We start from the raw sequence: 22,353 nt of genomic DNA, 5'->3' as shown, positions 1-22,353 counted from the left end.
TTTTTCCCGTGGTTCGGATAGGTGGTGCTATCCTACATCCACGTTGATGGAGACTTCAACCCACGAAGGGTAATGGTTGCGCGAGTCCACACAGGGCCCCACCCACGAAGGGTCCACGAAGAAGCAACCTTGTCTATCCCACCATGGCCATCACCCACGAAGGACTTGCCTCACTAGCGGTAGATCTTCAAGAAGTAGGCGATCTCCTTGCCCTTACAAACTCCTTGGTTCAACTCCACAATCTTGTCGGAGGCTCCCAAGTGACACCTAGCCAATCTAGGAGACACCACTCTCTAAGAAGTAACAAATGGTGTGTAGGTAATGAACTCCTTGCTCTTGTGCTTCAAATGATAGTCTCCCCAACACTCAACTCTCTCTCATAGGATTTGGATTTGGTGGAAAGAAGATTTGAGTGGAAAGCAACTTGGGAAGGCTAGAGATCAAGATTCATATGGTAGGAATGGAATGTCTTGGTCTCAACACATGAGTAGGTGGTTCTCTCTCAGAACAAATGAGTTGGAATGATGTGTGTGTTCTGATGGCTCTCTCACTGAATGAGAAAGAGGTGGAGGGGTATATATAGCCTCCACACAAAATCCAACTGTTACACACAGTTTTCCAATCTCGGTGGGACCGAATCAGAAAACTCGGTCTGACCGAAATAGTAAACCTAGTGACCGTTAGGAATTTCGGTGGGACTGACATGCAACTCGGTAGGACCGATTCGGTTAGGGTTTGGGCATAACGTAATCTCGGTGAGACCGATTACACAAACTCGGTGAGACCGAATTTGGTAATTAGCTAACCAGAGAGTTGGTCAGGCAAACTCGGTGGGACCGATTTGCTCTTTCAGTGAGACCGAGTGGAACTCGGTGAGACCGAAAAGTTACAAAGGGGAAACACTGAGTTTACATTGCAATCTCGGTGGGACCGATTCGCTCTTTCGGTGGGACCGAAAAGTTACGAAAGGGAAACAGAGAGTTTGCAACCCCATCTCGGTGGGACCGAGATCCTTATCGGTAGAACCGAATTGCTAGGGTTTGGCAGTGGCTAATGACAAGTGAAACTCGGTGGCGCCGGATAGGAAGAATCGGTAGGACCGAGTTTGGCTTAGAGTTTTGGTCATATGTGGATATGGGAAAGTAGTTGAGGGTTTTGGAGCGTATCACTAAGCACATGAAGCAAGAGGCTCATTAAGCAACACCTCATCCCTCCTTAATAGTATTGGCTTTTCCTATGGGACTCAATGTGATCTTGGATCACTAAAATATAAAATGAAGAGTCTTGAGCTTTTGAGCTTGAGCCAATCCATTGTCCTTAGCATTTTGAGGGTTCCACTTTCACATCCATGCCATGCCAATCATTGAGATTTCCTGAAATAATTATCTTGGAATAGTATTAGCTCAATGAGCTATATGTTGTTATGAATTACCAAAACCACCTAGGGATAGTTGCACTTTCAGGTGTTAAACGTTTTTGGATTGGACCGAGACTTGTTATGCGGCCTTGGTTTACTACCGGTAGACCGCCTGTCAAGTTTCGTACCATTTGGACTTCGTTTGATACACCAACGGTTAACCGAGGGACCGAAAAGGTCTTGTGTGTGTTGCAGCCCAACACCCCTCCAAAGTGGCCCAAAACCCACCAAAAACTCTCCCGTCATCTAGAGCGTTCGATCACGATCGCGTGGCCGAAAACCGCATGTCATTTGGAGCTTCCTAGCTCCTCCTACCTCTATAAATAGACCCCCCCCATTTGGAATCACAGACGAAACCCTAGAGATACTCCACCCGCTGTCGCCGGACTAAAATCCCAGGCCGGACGCGTCCGCTCCGCCTGTCCGCCGCCACGTGGCACCACCGGATTCGCCCGCCCGGGTGCCCACTTCGCCGCGCCGCCGCCCGGCCCGCGGGAGGCCCCCGCGGCCCGTTGCCACTGCGCCGCCTCGCGCCGTCTTCCTCCCTCGCTGCGCCGCCCAAGCCCGCCGGCGCCGCCCTGCGCCACCTCATCGTCGGTGACGCCATCCTTCGCCGGTGGCCGCTGCCACCTCGCCGCGGCGAGCTCCGCAAGGCACGAATTCGATCCGCCCTCCGCCGTCTCCCGACGAGCGCCGCGCCACCCCGCTCTTCTCCAACCTCCCCGCACCCGAGATCCGTCGGCCGCCATCGTCTCCGTCAAGTCCGGCGAGAGCGCCGCCGCCTCAAAGTCCGTGCCTCGTCATATCTGGATCGGGAGCTACAGTAACCCTAGATCCGGTTGACTTTTTCCCCTCTCCTCCTAATACTTTTTGCATACTTTGACATGCCATAACTTCCTCATCGTGGCTCCTATTCGTGCGTGTAGCATATCAAAATGTTCGTCTCAAAGAGTACATCATTTCATATCACTGCAACATTTTCATTTGATCTCATCTTGATGCCCGAAATGCTGTTGGAAGAGGGCTATGTGATGATAGTTTCAGATCTATTTCAGCAAATGCACTTTTGTCATTTTTGCCATGATTAATGTGTGCATGCTATGATCCTGAGCTCTACATGTGTTTTAAAGAATGCCATGCCATCTTTACAGGGGTGTATGCCATGTATTTTTGTGATCTTTGTGGTGACTAGCACAAGCATGCAAAGTAGCTTACTCAATGATGCTGATTTCAGGGACTTATAATTTCACTAAGTCCTTGCCCTGTCATTATTTTTATGCCATATGTTAATGTTGTTTCCTAGTGATTTGTGCCTCTTTTGAGCATGATCAGTAAGGATGTGTTGTAGATAATGTTGTGCTCTATCCATCCATGTCTTTGTTTGCAATTATGGAGTACCCTAGCTTGAGTCAATCGAGCTCTACTTTTGCTATAAAATGTTCCTCGTAGATTGTTAACATGTTTAGCAATTTTGCCGAGCTTGTTGTTGTTGATCCGTGCATGCTATGTTGTTGTTCTTGCCATGTCTAGCTTCTATGCCATGTGTATTTGCCGGGTGTATGCTTAGATTATCAAGCAATGCCTCGTAGCGAGTGCATCGAGCTCGTAAACATGCCTACTTGTTATCTGTTTTGCCATGTTCCAGTTTTTCACTAAATCTGAATCTGTTTATGTTTTTGCTATGTTCACATGCTCGCAATTGTATTTTCTGATCCCTTTTGGCTCATGGTCAGTAAGGAACTTTTGTTATATGCTTAGAGTAGCTTCATTCCATGCCTTGCTTTGCCATGATATGTTCCTGTAGCATATAGTTTTCGTGCTCTGAATATTGCTTCCTGATGATAAATTCCTGACTTGTTGATAATTTCACCAAGTCTGTAACCTGTTATCGTTTTCTCTTCTGCCATGCTTGTTTGAACCTGGTAGTAGATGAATTAGCCGTAGATCAGTGTTCATATTTTGTCAAGAATCATGAGTGGATCCCTGCCATGCATTTTGTTGTCATGTTGGAGTGCTGTGGCATGTTGTTCTTGATGCATTTAAGAGGCTACTTGCTGTTTATCACAGACCGGTGCCATATTTGTTTTGCTTGCCATTTCCAAACTGTGCATCCGAATCCGGTGATCTTTATATCGATTTCGACCGAAATCACCTCACCTTTCCAGTGGCACTCTTGGATTTCCAAGTTGAGGCCAGGTCCAATCATTACTTTGCAAATCATGCATATGCATCACATATCGCATCCCGCATATCATACCACGTTTGCATCATGTAGCTTGAGCATTGCACGTGGTTGATTGTGTTCCTTTTTGTTTGTTGTTCTTGCTTGGGTAGAGCCGGGAGACGAGTGCACGAACGAGGAGCCCATTGAGTACGCTTACAAGGATCAAGGCAACTCTGAGAACTTTGCAGGCAAGGTGACCATACCCTGAAAATCACTTCTATCTTTGCTTGCTAGATGCTCGCTCTTTTGCTATGCCTATGCTACGATACCTACCACTTGCTTATCATGCCTCCCAAATTGCCATGTCAAACCTCTAACCCACCTTGTCCTAGCAAACTGTTGTTTGCTATGTTACCGCTTTGCTCAGCCCCTCTTATAGCGTTGCTAGTTGCAGGTGAACATTGGAGATCGTTCCTTGTTGGAACTTGTTTATTGTTGGGATATCACCATATTATCTTGTTTATCTTAATGCACCTATATACTTGGTAAAGGGTGGAAGGCTCGTCCTTATGCCTGGTGTTTTGTTCCACTCTTGCCGCCCTAGTTTCCGTCATATCGGTGTTATGTTCCCGGATTTTGTGTTCCTTACACGGTTGGGTTATAATGGGAACCCCTTGACAGTTCGCCTTGAATAAAACTCCTCCAGCAATGCCCAACATTGGTTTTACCATTCGCCACCTAGCCTCTTTTTCCCTTGTGTTTCTAGAGCCCAAGGGTCATCTTTATTAAAACCCCTGGGCCAGTGCTTCTCTGAGTGTAGGTCCAAACTAGAGCCCCTTGCAGCGCCACCTCGGGGAAACTCGAGGGCTAGTTTTAGTTGTACAGATTGCTTATCTGAGTGTGCCCTGAGAACGAGATATATGCAGATCCTATTGGGATTTGTCGGCACATTCGGGCGGTGTTGCTGGACTTGTTTTACCATTGTCGAGGATGTCTTGTAACTAGGATGCCGAGTCTAATCGGATTGTCTTAGGAGAAGGAATATCCTTCGTTGACCGTGAGAGCTTGTGAGGGGCTAAGTTGGGACTCCCCTGCAGGGATTTGAACTTTCGAAAGCCATGCCCGCGGTTATGGGCAGTTGGGAATTTGTTAATGTCCGGTTGTAGATAACCTGAAACTTAACTTAATTAAAATGCACCAGTCGTGTGTGTAACCGTGATGGTCTCTTCTCGGCGGAGTCCGGAAGTGAACACGGTGTTGGAGTAATGCTTGACGTAGGTTGTTCTAGGATCACTTCTTGATCATATTTGTTCGACCATTCTTTTGCCTTCTCTTCTCGCTCTCATTTGCGTATGTTAGCCACCATATATGCTAGTCGCTTGCTGCAGCTCCACATCATACCTTCACCTTACCTATAAGCTTAAATAGTCTTGATCGTGAGGGTGTGAGATTGCTGAGTCCCCGTGACTCACAATTTACTTCCAAAACCAGATGCAGGGACCAATGATACCACTCCAGATGATATGACCGAGCTCAAGTGGGAGTTCGATGAAGACTCTCGTCGTTACTGCGTGTCTTTCCCAGATGATCAGTAGTGGTGCCCAGTTGGGGCGATCGGGGACTATGCTGCATTTGGGGTTTATCTTCATTTTGGTTCTGTAGTCGGACCTTGAGTGCATTTGGATGAATGTAATGTTATTTATGCATTGTGTGACGTGGCAAGTGTAAGCCAACTATGTTTCTCTTATTCCCTTATTGTATTACATGGGTTGTTGTGAAGATTACCTCACTTGCGACATTGCTTTCAATGCGGTTATGCCTCTAAGTCGTGCTTCGACACGTGGGAGATATAGCCGCGTCGAGGGCGTTACACCTAAGTGCCTGCTTGAGCTGGGGAAATGGAGATGGAAGAATTTCGGATCTTGGCCAACATGGCGTCGAGGGCGTCCCTGTCCTCCTCCTTAGTCAATAATCTCCACTGCTGCAGGAATATATAAGTCTTAAATAAGCAATCAGCAGGCTTAGCAGGGAAAACTTGTTCGATAGTAAATTTATTCCTTGTCGTCCAAAGGGACCAGCACATAGCTGCGAAGCCCACCCAAAACAATCTCCTCTGGGCCCCAACCAAAGAATTGGCCAAGATGCGCAGATCAGAAAAGGAGGTCGAAGCCCAGGAGACTTGCATCCAGGATCTGATACAACACTAGAATAATTTAGACAACACACAATAAAGAAAATATGAGACATGTCTTCTCTCATCCCACACAAGGCACATCTATCAGATCCCGGGCCATTTCTCTTGCGAATTTGGTCACCCATCGGCAAACGCCCATGAGAGGCTTGCCAGAGGAAAACCTTGACCTTAGGAGGAATACGAGCCCTCCATATCCATTTGAATTTGGAAGTGGTGGACCCAGCAATGAGTTTGCCATATAAACGTTTAACCGAGAACCGACCAGAAAGAGAATGGGGCCAAACGACCGTGTCCTCCTCCTCCAAGAGCGAAGGGAAGAGAGCAACAAGACGCTGCCAATCTTCCAACTCTACAGGAGAGAGAGAACGACGCAGACGCAGAACCCAATTATAAGACGCGAGCTAAGAGATTGAGATCTCAGGATCCGGGCAATAAGAAAAAAGAACAGGGAAAGTGATAGCTAGCAAAGAAGAACCGCACCACCAATCGAGTCAGAATCTGGTGGATTTACCGTTGCAAACGACGAACTTGACGAGGCCTTGAAAAAGCGGCCAGAGTTTAACAAGGTTTTTCCAGAATTGAGATGCCCCCGAGGCACGAGCAAACATAGGGCTAGAAGAGGGGAAGTACTTAGCTTTTAGAATGTTGAACCAGAGGGGCTTGTCCTGGGTAATGGTCATGATCTTCCACCACCATTTGATGGTCAAACATTTGTTCATGACTAGAGTATTGAGAATGCCCAGCCCCCCAAGGCTTTTAGGCTTACAAATAAGGTCCCACTTGACCAAGAGATATTTGCGTTTGTTATTAACCGTGTTCCAGTAGAAGGCACCTCTATGTTTATCAAATCCAGCATAGGTTCCCACAGAAAGAAGATAAAAGCCCATCAAGAACATCGGGATTAATGTAAGGCAAGCATTGATCAAGGCCACTTTACCCGCCTGAGTGTTGTACCTGCCCCTCCAGGGCATAACACGATTACCAACTTTGGCCACCGTAGGAGCAAAATATTTAGCAAGAAGTTTGTCAGGAGTGACAGGCAGACCCAAATATTTAATAGGGAAAGAGCCAAGAGAACAATTCAAAAGACGGGCAACCCGCAAGGCCTCTATGGCCGGAACGCTAGTGACAATGACTTCACTTTTGGAGAAGTTGATCTTAAGGCCCGAGAGAGCTTCGAAACAAAGGAGCAGGAATTTGAGATGGGCATTGCAATGTTCATTCAGTTCCACCAAGATAATAGTGTCGTCCGCATACTGAAGGTGACTAATCCCATACGGGATGAGGTGTGAGATGACAGGAGAGATATGGCCGGCCTCCGCGGCCCTAGACAGGATATTAGATAGAGCGTCCGCCACAAAGTTAAAGAGAATGGGCGAGGTCGGGTCGCTTTGCCTGAGACCCCTAGAGTTCTTAAAAAACTGCTAACTTTCCCGTTGACATTAATGGCAGTATGGCCCCCCATGACCAACTGCAAAATACGGTGGACCACACCACTGTCAAAGCCTTTAGCCACGAGAACTTGTTTGAGGAATCCCCAGCTTAGCGAATCATAGACCTTTTCAAAATCCAATTTAAGAATGACAGTCTTGCTACCCGATTTATGGATATCATGAATAATTTCATGTAGGCAAAGAACCCCATCCAGAATGAAACGTCCCTTGACAAAGGCCGACTGAGTAGGGGAGAGGGTCCGGTGAGCCACCGAGGTAAGGCGAGTAGCCAAACATTTGGCAGGGAATTTGGCGAAGTTATTAATAAGAGCAATAGGTCTAAACTGAGAAATGAGCTCAGCACCCTTAATCTTAGGGATAAGGGAGATAACCGCATAGTTGAGCCTAGATATGTCTACTGTCCCCAGACAGTCACCTTGAATGACGCTGCAAATGAGATCTTTAAGATGAGGCCAAAAGTTTTTAAAGAAGGGGATGGAAAAGCCATCCGGGCCTGAGGCAGAATTAGGATTTGCTTTATTAATCGCAAAAAAAATCTCCTCTTCAGAGTAAGGGATCAGCAGGGCAATGTTTTCTTCCAGGGAGACCATGACACCCTGGTTCCAAAAGTTAGAAGACAGCCTGAACCCCTGGTTAGGTTTGGCAGAAAGGAGAGAGGAAAAGAAGGTCACAATATGGTTTAAGATGGTGCCATGGTCAGAAGACCTAGCCCCGTCAACGATCAGGCTATCAATCAAGCATCTGCGCCGCCTCCCATTGGCGATGGCAAAATAATAGGCAGTTGGGGAATCGCCTTTAAGCATCCAATTAATCGAGCCCCTTTGGCGCCAATAAATCTCGTTAAGGCGGTGAATCTGCACCAGGGAGTGTTCAAGGGAGAAGCGAAGGGCCCAGTCAGAATCGAAAAGACCAGAGGAGTCATCCCGAGTGTCAAGAACCTCGATCTGGGCCATGAGAAGGGCCTTCTCTCTGCGTTCCTGGGCCGCATGATTACGGGACCATCCACAGAGAAATTTGCGCAGCAAGCCCGAACAATTATGCCAGTCGTCCAAGGGCCCAAAGGAGCGATGTGGCGCCGAAAGAAAGCCATTAATTTTAGATCCGAGGAGGTCACGAAAGCCATCAACAAGAAGCCAAGAAGTGTCGAACTGAAACCTAGGGGGGGAATAGATCGAATCCCAGCATCGAGAATAAGAGGGCATGGTCCGAGCCCACAATTGCCTTGGATTTGAGTGTAGCGAGCGGGAAAAGCGAGTCTCAATTCGAACAAACAAGGACTCTATCCAGAACGGAGCGGATAGGGGAAATTTGATGATTAGACCAGGTAAATCTAGAACCCACCCTAGGGATCTCATGAAGAGTGCAGGAACTAATGAAATCGTTAAAAGCGTCAGCCAGCGCCCAAGAGAAGTTATTAGCGTTCTTATCCGCGGGAGAGCATAGCAGGTTAAAATCGCCTCCGATCACAAGTGGGAGGGTACAAGCTTCGACTTTGTTTGTGATTTCGTCCAGGAAGATGGGGGGGAGAGAGTGATCTACCGGGCCATAAACGACCATAATTTCCCAAAGCGTATTGAGCTGACGGTGAAAAACCACGGAGCTGGCCCAAAAGATACCATGATCAAAAGTAACAAAGTCGAAAACATCGCGTTTCGAACCTAACAGAATGCCACCCGAGTGGCCAGAGGAGGGAAGTAGATTCCAATCAAAGCAATCAGCCCCCGCAATAGAAGAGAGTTCTTGGGAAGAGAAGGATGATTTGAAGGTTTCAACCAAACCAATCAGGTCTATATTATCACCCCTGACAATATCTTTAATTTGGTCCCGGCGCCCCCGAGCCCCGAAACCTCTAATATTCCAGAAAAGAGCTCTCATTTGTAGGAAAGATTCTTAATACGTAAGCTTGACCTGCAGGGTGCCAAGCAGGTTTTAGCACGTTTAGAGACACCCTTCTTCACAGAGATCTGAGGGATAGCATCGTTGGCTGAGACCCCCTCCTTCATAACCCCAGCAGCCACAACTGAGGGGGCAGGAGGAGCCGCGGCGGCCTCTTTAGCCTTGGCCAAAGCCGTTTGGGCCACCTCATTGGCCCTAATAAGAGCAATCAGAGAAGAGGGAGATCCAAAATTATGGTCAAGAGAGATACCAGAATCCGCGAGAACCTTATACAAATGCTCATCCAAGTAAGAAGGCAAAACAAGCCTAGTGGGTGAAGAGATGTTATTAGCCAACAGGGAAAGGGGAGGAGGAATACCTGAAGCAGGGAGATCACGAGCAGCCGCACGCCTAGCCGCCTTGTCAGCCACCCGCATACCACTGTCGCGGATCCGTCCACTTTTGCGCGCCGTAGAGGAAGGAGATCGAATCGGAGTAGACCAAGCCACCACCGGAGAGGCCTGACCCGCCACGTCGCTCATATCACCATCGAGACGGCGACACAGACCCGCCGCAGACAGCTTGGTCCCTGAAGAAGCCGGGCTGCGAGCGAAGAACTTGCGGACAGATGACTTGCGCTTGGGAAGAGACCCCGTCACAGCGCGGAGCGGGGAGGCGGGGAGGTCCTCAATGCCAGAAAGAGACTGAGACCCCGGCCGAACCGGCAAGTTGGAACAAACCCCCGACATAGGAGTGCCAGCAGGCGGAGCAACCGGGGTAGCCTGAACAGAAACATGCTCATCAATCAGATCCTTTCCACCATCCTTGCTCTTCGGGGCATTCTCCTTGAAAAGCTCGTGACTTTCTGAACCCATTCCATCCCACTCTGAAGCTGTGAAGTGAGGTAGCGAGCCCCTGCTCAAGTTGTCAGCATTATCGCCCACGCTGCCAGGGTTATCAGCCGAAGGAGGAGTAGGAGGGGGTGGGGAGTGGGAGTTGGCGTCGCCCTCCACTCGCACCCGAAGCCTGAACCCATCCACAGAAGGGAAAACATCAACAACACCATGAATGCACAGGGGGTCCACCGCCCAGATTTTGAGGCGAACGGGGCCAAGGACAGAGAGAGAATCCTGATCAACCATGATAGGCTTGCCAATGAGAACACCGAAGGCCATGACGAACTCGGTACAGCGTAAGGTAGGAGGGACATCATCCACAAGGACCCAAATCTCTGAGAGAGGTGAGATGGGTTTTGCACCATTGGCAGCCGCCTTCACCAAGACAACCAGTTGATTGAGAGGAAGAGTGAAGCTTGTGTAGGAAGAAATCATCTTAAGACTGCTCTTGGAAGGGAAGAACACAGCGAAATCGAAATCTGAGAGCTGTCGGACCTGCCAGTCCCAACCCCCATCATCCCAAAGTTTAAGCTCATCCAGGAGAGTTTGAGTGGTGATTTTGTGGTCTTTGATCGAGATGACGGCAGCATTGGAGAGCGCAGGGGCCACTGCCACCTGAGGAATCTCACTGTCAAGCGCGAAGAAGGAACATCCAGGGAGGCCTTGACCAAAGAGCTTAAAAGACGCAGATTTGCGGCTGTTTTGACAGTTCACCGTAAGGTGGCCTTCCTCTCCGCAAATCAGGCAGAACGGGGGGTTGAAACAGCGGGATTGGAAGTGGACAAGTTGATTACAGGCGAAGCAGGTGAGATAAGGGTTAGGAGGTTCAATGGGCGGAGGCGATGGACGGGCCGACGGAGGAGGAGGAGGAGGAGGAGGGAGAATCCCGTCACCCAAGACGTCATAGGACGAGCCAGGGCCAGACGCCGGGGGCCGACGACCAAGAGAGCCAGATCCGCCACTCCCGCGACCCAACGAACGCCCACCGAACCCAGACGGCGGACCGGAGACGCGACCACCGCCACGAGCTAGGGGGTCGGGCCATGCGAGGGAGGAGGAGGGGGACGGGCCACAGAGCCAGAGCCGCCAGCAGCTGTCGCGGCCTCCCATGGATCAGCCCCAGATCTGCCCGATCCGGGGGCATCAGATCCTGAGCCTGCCACGGCCGACGCCGCCGCCCTAGCGCGCTCATCCCTCTGGACCCACTCGGGCCCCGCCGCCCAGGCCTCACGCTCGCTGGCCACTTGCTGCTGAGCCGCCTGCTCGGCTTCAATCTTAGAGCGGAGGGACACCTCGAGCTCCAGATCGACCGCCCCGTCGCCCGCGTCCTCCCACCGCCGCTTCAGGCCCAACACAGTGTAACACCCCGGATGTAACCTACCTTATTTGTACTCCGACTCTTGCCGTTTACGGCACTAAGTTATTCTATTTCCTCGTTGTTGGGTTTTTGTCTCCGTGTATTTTTTCTTTGTCATGCATCTCATATCATGTCATCATGTGCATTGCATTTGCATACATGTTCATCTCATGCATCCGAGCATTATCCCCGTTGTCCGTTTTGCATTCCGGCGCTCCAATGTCCTCCGGTGGTCCTTTCTATCTCTTTTCGTGTGCGGGTGTTAAACATCTTCGGATCGGACCGAGACTTTTCATGCGGCCTTGGTTTACTACTGGTAGATCGCCTGTCAAGTTTCGTGCCATTTGGACTTCGTTTGATACTCCAACGGTTAACCGAGGGATCGAAAAGGCCTCATGTGTGTTGCAGCCCAACACCCCTCCAAAGTGGCCCAAAACCCACCAAAACCTCTCCCATCATCTAGAGCATTCGATCACGATCGCGTGGCCGCAAACTGCACCTCATTTGGAGCTTCCTAGCTCCCTCTACCTCTATATATAGGTCCCTCCACGAAAATCCCGGGTCTCCTCTCCCCCTAACCCTAAATTTCAGCTCGCACCGCCGCCGGACACGTCCGCCGGCGCCGGACATTATTCCCACCGCCGCCCGCAACCACTGAGGAGCCGCCACATGTCCTTGCCGACCTTCCCACCGCCGCGGCCCGCAAGGCCCAGGGAGAGCCCTTCCCGGCCCGAGTCGCCGCCGACCGACGCCCGCGTCCGCGCCCGGTCCCCGCCGCCATCTTCTTCGTCGCCGGCGCGCTCAGCCGCCGCCCGCGCCGTCGAGCGCCGCCCCGCTCTGCCGTCTCCTCGTTGCCGCAACGCCGGCGCCAACCACCGCAGACACCGCGCCGGCGCCTCCCCCTCGCCGACGTCACGACGACCCTCCCCGACCGGTTCCCGATCTCCGGCGAGTCCCGCAGCGCTCCGGCCACCGCGTCAAGTCCGGAGACCTTCGTGCGCATTTTCGGCGACCTCGTCCTCGTGAAGCTACAGTGCCGGCCCGAAACCCTAGATCTCAGATCCACTCTCGGGGTTGACTTTTCCCTCTCCAGTTATTTTTTTTGCAATCTTTGACGCATCATAACACTGTCATCGTAGCTCCGATTCGTGCATGTAGCATATCAAAATGTTCGTCTCGACGAGTACATCATTTCATCTCATTGCATCATTTTCATTTGAGCTCATCTTGATGCCCGAAATGCTGTTGGAAGTGGGCTATGTGATAATAGTTTCAGATATGATTCAGCAAATGCACCTTTGTCATTTTTTCCATGATTAATGTGTGCATGCTATGATCCTGAGCTCTACATGTGTTTTGAAGAATGCCATGCCATCTTTACAGGGGTGTATGCCATGTATTTTTGTGATCTTTCTGGTGACTAGCACAAGCATGCAAAGTAGCTTACTCAATGATGCTGATTTCAGGGACTTAGAATTTCACTAAGTCCTTGCCCTGTCATTATTTTATGCCATATACTAATGTTGTTTCCAAGTGATCCGTGCCTCTTTTGAGCATGATCAGTAAGGATGTGTTGTAGATAATGTTGTGCTCTATACATCCATGTCTTTGTTTGCAATTATGGAGCACCCTAGCTTGAATCAATCGAGCTCTACTTTTGCTATAAAATGTTCCTGGCAGATTGTTAACATGTTTAGCAATTTTGCCGAGCTTGTTGTTGTTGATCCGTGCATGCTATGTTGTTGTTCTTGCCATGTCTAGCTTCTATGCCATGTGTATTTGCCGGGTGTATGCTTAGATTATCAAGCAATGCCTCGTAGCGAGTGCATCGAGCTCGTAAACATGCCTACTTGTTATCTGTTTTGCCATGTTCCAGTTTTTCACTAAATCTGAATCTGTTTATGTTTTTGCTATGTTCACATGCTCGCAATTGTATTTTCTGATCCCTTTTGGCTCATGGTCAGTAAGGAACTTTTGTTATATGCTTAGAGTAGCTTCATTCCATGCCTTGCTTTGCCATGATATGTTCCTGTAGCATATAGTTTTTGTGCTCTGAATATTGCTTCCTGATGATAAATTCCTGACTTGTTGATAATTTCACCAAGTCTGTAACCTGTTATCGTTTTCTCTTCTGCCATGCTTGTTTGAACCTGGTAGTAGATGAATTAGCCGTAGATCAGTGTTCATATTTTGTCAAGCATCATGAGTGGATCCCTGCCATGCATTTTGTTGTCATGTTGGAGTGCTGTAGCATGTTGTTCTTGATGCATTTAGGAGGCTACTTGCTGTTTATCGCAGACCGGTGCCATATTTGTTTTGCTTGCCATTTCCAAACGTGCATCCGAATCCGGTGATCTTTATATCGATTTCGACCGAAATCACCTCACCTTTCTAGTGGAACTCTTGGATTTCCAATTTGAGGCCAGGTCCAATCATTCCTTTGCAAATCATGCATATGCATCACATATCACATCTCGCATATCATACCATGTTTGCATCATGTTGCTTGAGCATTGCACGTGGTTGATTGTGTTCCTTGTGCTTGTTGTTCTTGCTTGGGTAGAGCCGGGAGACAAGTACGTGAACGAGGAGGCCGATGAGTACGCCTACGAGGATCAAGGCAACTCTGATAACTTTGTAGGCCAGATGACCATACCCTCGAAATCACTTCTATCTTTGCTTGCTAGATGCTCGCTCTTTCGCTATGCCTATACTACGATACCTACCACTTGCTTATCATGCCTTCCCATATTGCCATGTCAAACCTCTAACCCACCATGTCCTAGCAAACCGTTGTTTGGCTATGTTACCGCTTTGCTCAGCCCCCCTTATAGTGTTGCTAGTTGCAGGTGAAGATTGGAGATCGTTCCTTGTTGGAACATGTTTTATTGTTGGGATATCACTATATTATCTTGTTTATCTTAATGCACCTATATACTTGGTAAAGGGTGGAAGGCTCGGCCTTATGCCTAGTGTTTTGTTCCACTCTTGCCGCCCTAGTTTCTGTCATATCGGTGTTATGTTCCCAGATTTTGCGTTCCTTACACGGTTGGGTTATAATGGGAACCCCTTGACAGTTCGCCTTGAATAAAACTCCTCAAGCAATGCCCAACCTTGGTTTTACCATTTTCCACCTAGCCTTTTTTCCCTTTGGTTTCCGGAGCCCAAGGGTCATCTTTATTTAACCCCCCCCCCCCCCCCCCCCCCCGCCCCCGGGGTGATCGGGGACTTTGTCGCATTTGGGGGTTGATCTTTATTTTGGTTCTGTAGTCGGACCTTGAGTGTATTGGATGAATGTAATGACTTATTTATGTATTTGTGTGATGTGGCGAGTGTAAGCCAACTATGTACCTTTCCCCTTTATTTATTTACATGGGTTGTTGTGAAGATTACCTCACTTGAAACATTGCTTTCAATGCGGTTTTGCCTGTAAGTCGTTCTTCGACACGTGGGGGATATAGCCGCATCGAGGGCGTTTCAAGTTGGTAATCAGAGCCTTCCCCGACCTTAGGAGCCCCCTGCTTGATCGAATCATTGGCGTTGTTGAGTCTAGAAAAATGTTTTGAGTCATTTAGGATTATATATATCGGAGAGTTAGGAATTCTTTTTACTCCTCAGTCCCTTCGCCGCTCTGGTGAGGCATCCTGACATAGAGTTTTGAATCTTCTCTTCTAAAATTTCACTAAAAAAATTAGGATCACGCGGGTATCTTGGAATCATTCTGATGGTTTTGTGACGAGAACATTGTTCTTGGTGCCTCTTGACATTTAGGGGTTGTGGTAGTGTCCCGGGGAGTTGAGCTCCGAGGTGTTGTCGTCACAATTTTATCGTTGAGATTCTGGAATACCTGAGTTTCGCCGACATCGAAAATCTCTTTTATGCAGTTGTTGGTGATATAACCTCGACACCACCTAGTACTGGGGTGGGAGTTCGGGAGTATTTCCATAACTTGTATAACGTATGCTTTTCGAAGGTTGAGGTAAATGATTTCCGAAGGTTTCTTGGTTATTTGTTGAAGGATGGATACAGCTGGATGTAGGATTTGCTAGCTTTGGGTGAGATATTATGCTTCCCCTGTATCCCCAACACCTGATTGCATAACCGGAAAGGTTCGGGAGTTTCATAGGTGGGAATTCATGTAGCTCTAGTTCTTCTTCCGCGGATATTTGGTTTGGGATTGGGTAATCATCACCAAGTATTTGTTCTTGTTCGTACCTTGTTGTTTTATTCTTCTAGCTCTATCTAAGTGGCTTCTCAATTTATGGAAATGTGACAATTTCAATTGGAATTCATTCGTTCATTTTGTTCGAATGTGAAGACTTTATGTTGCAATTTCAATCCATTTGATTCAGCTTAAATATTTGTCTGTCAATATGCTAACGGATGTCACCCTCTTCAGGATCGCTCCTGCTAAGGGTCAGAATCAGAATCAGGATCCGCCACCACCACCTCCATCTCCGGAGGCATGGCAAGCTGTGATGGCCGCTACCAAAGGAAACATGTAGCTGATCATGCAAATTCTGCAAGAGCGCAACCAAGGGAATCATGGCCTTGCCAACAATCAGAATCAGTTTGCTATACTCAACCAGTTCCTTGCTAACCAGCCGAAGACCTTCAGCAACTGTGTCGAGGCCTCAGACGCTGATGATTGGCTCGTGGATATATGCAAGCATTTTGAGTGCAGCAACGTCAGGCCTGAGGACTTTGTCAAGTTTGCCTCCTTCCAACTCAAAGACCAAGCTGCAGAATGGTTTCAGCAATACAAAGATTCCAAAGGAGGCCGTGTGATTACCTGGGATGAATTCCGTCAAGACTTCAGAGCTCATCACATTCCTTGGAGTGTTGTTGAAAGCAAGCGTGAGGAATTCTGCAACTTGAAGCAACGCAACTTGTCTGTTTACCAGTATAACATTCTATTCCAGAGGCTCGCTCGTTTCGCCAAGCAAGACATCCCTGACGAGAAGAGCATGATTTATCAGCTCAGGGGTGGCCTCAGAGAAGATCTTCAACTTGCTCTCGTGCTTTTCGAGCCTCAGAAGTATGATGAGTTTTACAACATGGCACTGAAACAAGAGGCTGCTCAACTCAAGTGTGATGCTTCCAAGAAGCGAGTCAGAGATGCGACTCCTTCTTCCTCGACTCAAGTGGCTAAGCAGCAAAAGTATTGGCTGCCTCCTCCTCTGTTCTGTCAGCCTTATCAGCAGAAGAGCAAAGGTGGCAATGGATTTTCCCCCCCCCCCACCCCTGGCTTTCAGAATAAGACTTCGTCTCAAGCTCCAAGATCAAGTGCTCCGTATCACCGTCCGCTCTCGGAGGTCACGTGCAAGAAGTGTCAGCAGAAGGGTCACTATGCCAACAAATGCTTCAATCAAAGGCGTCTTCCTCCTCCTCCTGTGAGATCTGCTAGTACCGCAGTGGTCAAGCATAACCCCAAGTTTGCCAAGGTCAACATTGTGAATGCAGCTCAGGCAGAGGACTCGTCAGATGTCATCATGGGTAACCTTCCTGTTAACGATGTTCCTGCAAAAGTTCTTTTTGACACTGGTGCATCACATTGCTTCATTTCTAAACCTTTTGCATCAAAGTATGAGTGCGATTATCAGTATTTGCAAAGACCTTTGCAAATCGTGTCCCTGGGCAAGCAAATGACAGCTAATATCTGTGTCCCGGATGTTACTATCACATTGGCGACTACAAATTTCTAGCTTCTCCTATTGTTCTGGGCGACTCGGATATTGATCTTATTCTCGGAATAGATTGGCTTTCTAAGCACAAGGCTCACCTTGATTGTGCTGCCAGGCAGATTCAATTGACTCATTCGTCTGAGGATGTTATTGTCTTTGCCGCTCGTGATGATACCATTCGTCTGTTTTCTCTCAATGAGAAGGGTGAACTGGATGCCATCTCTCAAATTCCAGTCGTTTGTGAATATCAAGACGTCTTTGCAGAAGAGCTTCCAGGAATTCCTCCGCACCGGATAGTTGAATTCATCATCGATCTTGAGCCTGTCCCAGAACCTGTTTGCAAACGTCCTTACAAGCTTGGACCTGAAGAGTTGAAGGAACTGAAGAAGCAACTCGATATTCAAGAGCGAATGGGTCTTGTCCGACCAAGTTCTTCTCCATGGGGTTGTGGAGTTCTTTTTGTGAAGAAGAAGGATGGAACGGACCGACTTTGTGTCGACTACCGTCCATTGAACAAGAAGACTATAAAGAACAAGCACCCACTTCCCAACATCAACAAGCTGTTTGAACAACTCAAAGGTGCTCAAGTATTCTCCAAGATTGATCTCCGTATGGGCTATCATCAGATTCGCATTCGTGATCAAGATATCCCTAAGACAGCATTCAGAACAAGCTATGGTTCATATGAATACACTGTCATGTCTTTCGGTCTCGTCAACGCTCCGCCAACATTCTCTCGCATGATGAATTTCATCTTCAACCCCTACACAAATGACTTTGTCTTGGTCTACCTCGATGACATTTTGGTCTTTTCCAAGAACAAGGAAGATCATGCCAAGCACTTGTGTTTGGTTTAGGATAAACTCAGAGAACATCAGTTCTATGCCAAGTTTTCAAAGTGCGAGTTTTGGCTCGATGAGGTTCTCTACCTTGGACATATCATCTCTGCCAAGGGCATAGCGGTGAATCCTGAGAAGGTGTCTGCAATCGTGAATTGAGAACCACCTCAGAACATGAAGCAAATCCGCAGCTTCCTTGGGCTCGCGAGCTATTGTAGAAGGTTCGTCGAGAACTTCTCCAAGATCGCGAAGCCTCTTTCCAACCTTCTCTAGAAGCACGTCAAGTACATTTGGTCTCCTGAATGTGACATCACTTTCAACACCCTGAAAGAGAAATTAGTCACTGCTCCAGTCCTGACTCCTCCTGATGAATCCAAATCGTTTGAGGTCTTTTGTGATGCTTCTCTTCAAGGTCTTGGTGCAGTGTTGATGCAAGAGAAGAAAGTTGTGGCTTATACCTCTCGCCAATTGAAGCCCAATGAAAAGAACTACCCCACTCATCACCTCGAGTTGGCGGCAGTTGTGCATGCTCTTTTAACTTGGAGACATCTCTTATTGGCAAGAAAATTGGACATCTTCACTGACCACAAGAGTGTCAAGTACATCTTCACTCAGCCTAATCTCAACCTCAGGCAGACTCGTTGGGTCGAGATGATTCAAGAGTATAATCCGAGTATCGAATATACTCCAGGCTAGGCCAATGTAATTGCTGACGCATTGAGAAGGAAGGCTTACGGCAACAGTTTTATTCTCAAGCCTTACCAACCCGAGCTTTGTGAAGCTTTCCGCAAACTCAATCTGCAAATTGTTCCTCAAGGATTTCTGGCCAACCTCCAAGTCTCTCCTACTTTGGAAGATCAGATTCGTGAGGCTCAACTTCTTGATGCTATGGTGAAGAAGGTGAAGACTAGGATTGCCAAGAGTCAACCGATCGCATTGTTGTGCCTAAAGGTGACCTTCGTAAAGTCATTATGAATGAGGCTCACAATTCACTCCTCTCTATTCACCTGGAAGTACAAAGATGTACCATGACATCAAGCAGTCGTATTGGTGGACTCGAATGAAACGCGAGAATGCTCAGTTCGTGAATGAATGTGATGTCTGCAGAAGAGTGAAGGCAGAACACCAACAACTAGGTGGTCTCCTCCAACCTCTTGTCATTCCAGAATGGAAGTTTGACCACATTGAGATGGACTTCGTGACTGGATTTCCAAAGTCCAAGCATGGCAATGATGCTATCTTCGTTGTCATCGACAAACACACTAAAGTGGCTCATTTCCTTCCTATCGAAGAGTCTATCACTGCAGCTCAATTGGCAGAGCTATATACCTCCCGAATTGTCTCTCTGCACGGCATTCCGCAATTGATTTCTTCAGATCGTGGCAGTATCTTCACCTCCAAGTTTTGGGATTCTTTTCAGAAGGCCATGGGCACCAACAACCGTTTCAGCACAGCTTTTCATCCTCAAACTAGTGGCCAAGTCAAGCGAGTTAATCAGATTCTTGAAGATATGCTCAGGGCTTGCGTCATCTCTTTCGGTATGAAGTGGGAAGATTGTCTTCCATATGCCGAGTTCTCCTACAACAACAGCTTCCAAGCGAGTTCGGGCAAGGCCCCATTTGAAATTCTCTATGGCAGGAAGTGTCGTACTCCTCTTAACTGGTCAGAGACTGGTGAACGTCAACTTCTTGGCAATGACTTGATCACAGAGGCAGAAGAGATGTGCAAAGTCATTCGTGATAATCTCAAAGCCGCGCAATCGCGCCAGAAGACCTACTATGATAGCAAACATCATGACTTGGCTTTTGAGATCGGAGACCATGTTTACCTCCGCGTCTCTCCAATGAAAGGTACTCGTCGCTTCGGTATCAAAGGGAAGCTTTCCCCTAGATACGTGGTTCCTTTCAAGATCGTCTGCAAGAGAGGCGATCTCGCCTATCAACTTGAGCTTCCCTCCAATTTTGCAAACGTGCATGACGTGTTTCATGTCTCTCAACTCCGCAAGTTCTTCAAGACCCCTGACCGCACCGTCAACTTCGAAGACATTGATCTCCAAGAAGACCTGTCTTATCGTGAGCACCCCGTTGCTATTCCTAAAGAAACTGAGCGCAAGACTCGCAACAAGTCTATCAAATTCCTCAAAGTCAAGTGGTCACATCATTCCGACCGTGAATCCACCTGGGAACGCGAGGATCACCTCCGTTCTGAGTACCTGTGCGGGTGTTAAACGTTTCCGGATCAGACCGAGACTTGTCATGCGGCCTTGGTTTACTACCAGTAGATCGCCCGTCAAGTTTCGTGCCATTTGGACTTTGTTTGATACTCCAACGGTTAACCGAGGGACCGAAAAGGTCTCGTGTGTGTTGCAGCCCAACACCCCTCCAAAGTGGCCCAGAACCCACATAAACCTCTCCCATCAACTAGAGCGTTCGATCACGATCGCGTGGCCGCAAACCGCACCTCATTTCGAGCTTCCTAGCTCCCTCTACCTCTATATATAGGTCCCTCCACGAAAATCCCGGGTCTCCTCTCCCCCTAACCCTAAATTTCCGCTCGCGCCAGCGCCGGATGTTATTCCCACCGCCTCCCGCAACCACTAAGGAGCCGCCATGTGTCCTGGCCGGCCTCCCCATGGCCGCGGCCTGCGAGGCCCAGGGAGAGCCCTCCCCGGCCCGAGTCACCGCCGACCGACGCCCGCGTCCGCGCCCGGTCCCCGCCGCCATCTTTTTCGTCGCCGGTGCGCTCAGCCGCCGCCCGCGCCGTCGAGCGCTGCCTAGCTTCGCCGTCTCCTCATCGCCGCAACGCCGGCGCCGACCACCGCCGCCACCGTGCCGCCCCCTCGCCGGTGTCACAACGACCCTCCTTGGCCGGTCCCCGATCTCCGGCGAGTCCCGCAGCGCTCCGGCCACCGCGTCAAGTCCGGAGACCTTCGTGCGCATCTCCGGTGACCTCGTCCTCATGAAGCTACAGTGCCGGCCCGAAACCCTAGATCTCAGATCCACTCTCAGGGTTGACTTTTCCCTCTCCAGTTATTTTTTTTGCAATCTTTGACGCATCATAACTATGTCATCGTAGCTCCAATTCATGCGTGTAGCATATCAAAATGTTCGTCTCGACGAGTACATCATTTCATCTCATTGCATCATTTTCATTTGAGCTCATCTTGATGCCCGAAATGCAGTTCGAAGAGGGCTATGTGATGATAGTTTGAGATCTGTTTCAGCAAATGCACTTTTGTCATTTTTGCCATGATTAATGTGTGCATGCTATGATCCTGAGCTCTACATGTGTTTTGAAGAATGTCATGCCATCTTTACAGGGGTGTATGCCATGTATTTTCGTGATCTTTGTGGTGACTAACACAAGCATGCAAAGTAGCTTACTCAATGATGCTGATTTCAGGGACTTAGAATTTCACTAAGTCCTTGCCCTGTCATTATTTTTATGCCATATGTTAATGTTGTTTCCTAGTGATCCGTGCCTCTTTTGAACATGATCGGTAAGGATGTGTTGTAGATAATGCTGTGCTCTATCCATCCATGTCTTTGTTTGCAATTATGGATCACCCTAGCTTGAGTCAATCGAGCTCTACTTTTGCTATAAAATGTTCCTGGCAGATTGTTAACATGTTTAGCAATGTCTATTTGCTGGGTGTATGCTTAGATTATCATGCAATGCCTCGTAGTGAGTGCATCAGCTCATAAACATGCCTACTTGTTATCTGTTTTGCCATGTTCCAGTTTTTCACTAAATCTGAATCTATTTATGTTTTTGCTATGTTCACATGCTCGCAATTGTATTTTCTGATCCCTTTTGGCTAATGGTCACTAAGGGACTTTTGTTATAAGCTTAGAGTAGCTTCATTCCATGACTTGCTTTGCCATGATATGTTCCTGTAGCATATATTTTTCGTGCTCTAAACATTGCTTCCTGATGATAAATTCCTGACTTGTTGATAATTTCACCAAGTCTGTAACCTGTTATCTTTTGCTCTTTTACCATGCTTGTTTGAACCTGTTAGTAGATGAATTAGCCATAGATCAGGGTTCATCTTTTGTCAAGCATCATGAGTGGATCCCTGCCATGCATTTTGTTGTCATGTTGGAGTACTGTAGCATGTTGTTCTTGATGCATTTAGGAGGCTACTTGTTGTTTATCGCAGACCGGTGCCATATTTGTTTTGCTTGCCATTTCCAAACCGTGCATCCGAATCCGATGATCTTTATATCGATTTCGACCGAAATCACCTCACCTTTCCAGTGGCACTCTTGGATTTCCAAGTTGAGGCCAGGTCCAATAATTCCTTTGCAAATCATGCATATGCATCACATATCGCATCCCACATATCATACCATGTTTGCATCATGTTGCTTGAGCATTGCACGTGGTTGATTGTGTTCCTTTTTCTTGTTGTTCTTGCTTGGGTAGAGCCAGGATACGAGTATGTGAACGAGGAGCCCGTTGAGTACGCCT

Source organism: Triticum urartu, chromosome 6 (assembly GCF_003073215.2).
Source record: "Triticum urartu cultivar G1812 chromosome 6, Tu2.1, whole genome shotgun sequence".
In the NCBI taxonomy this organism is placed as follows: Eukaryota; Viridiplantae; Streptophyta; class Magnoliopsida; order Poales; family Poaceae; genus Triticum; species Triticum urartu.
Note: the sequence above shows the minus strand (reverse complement) of the source record.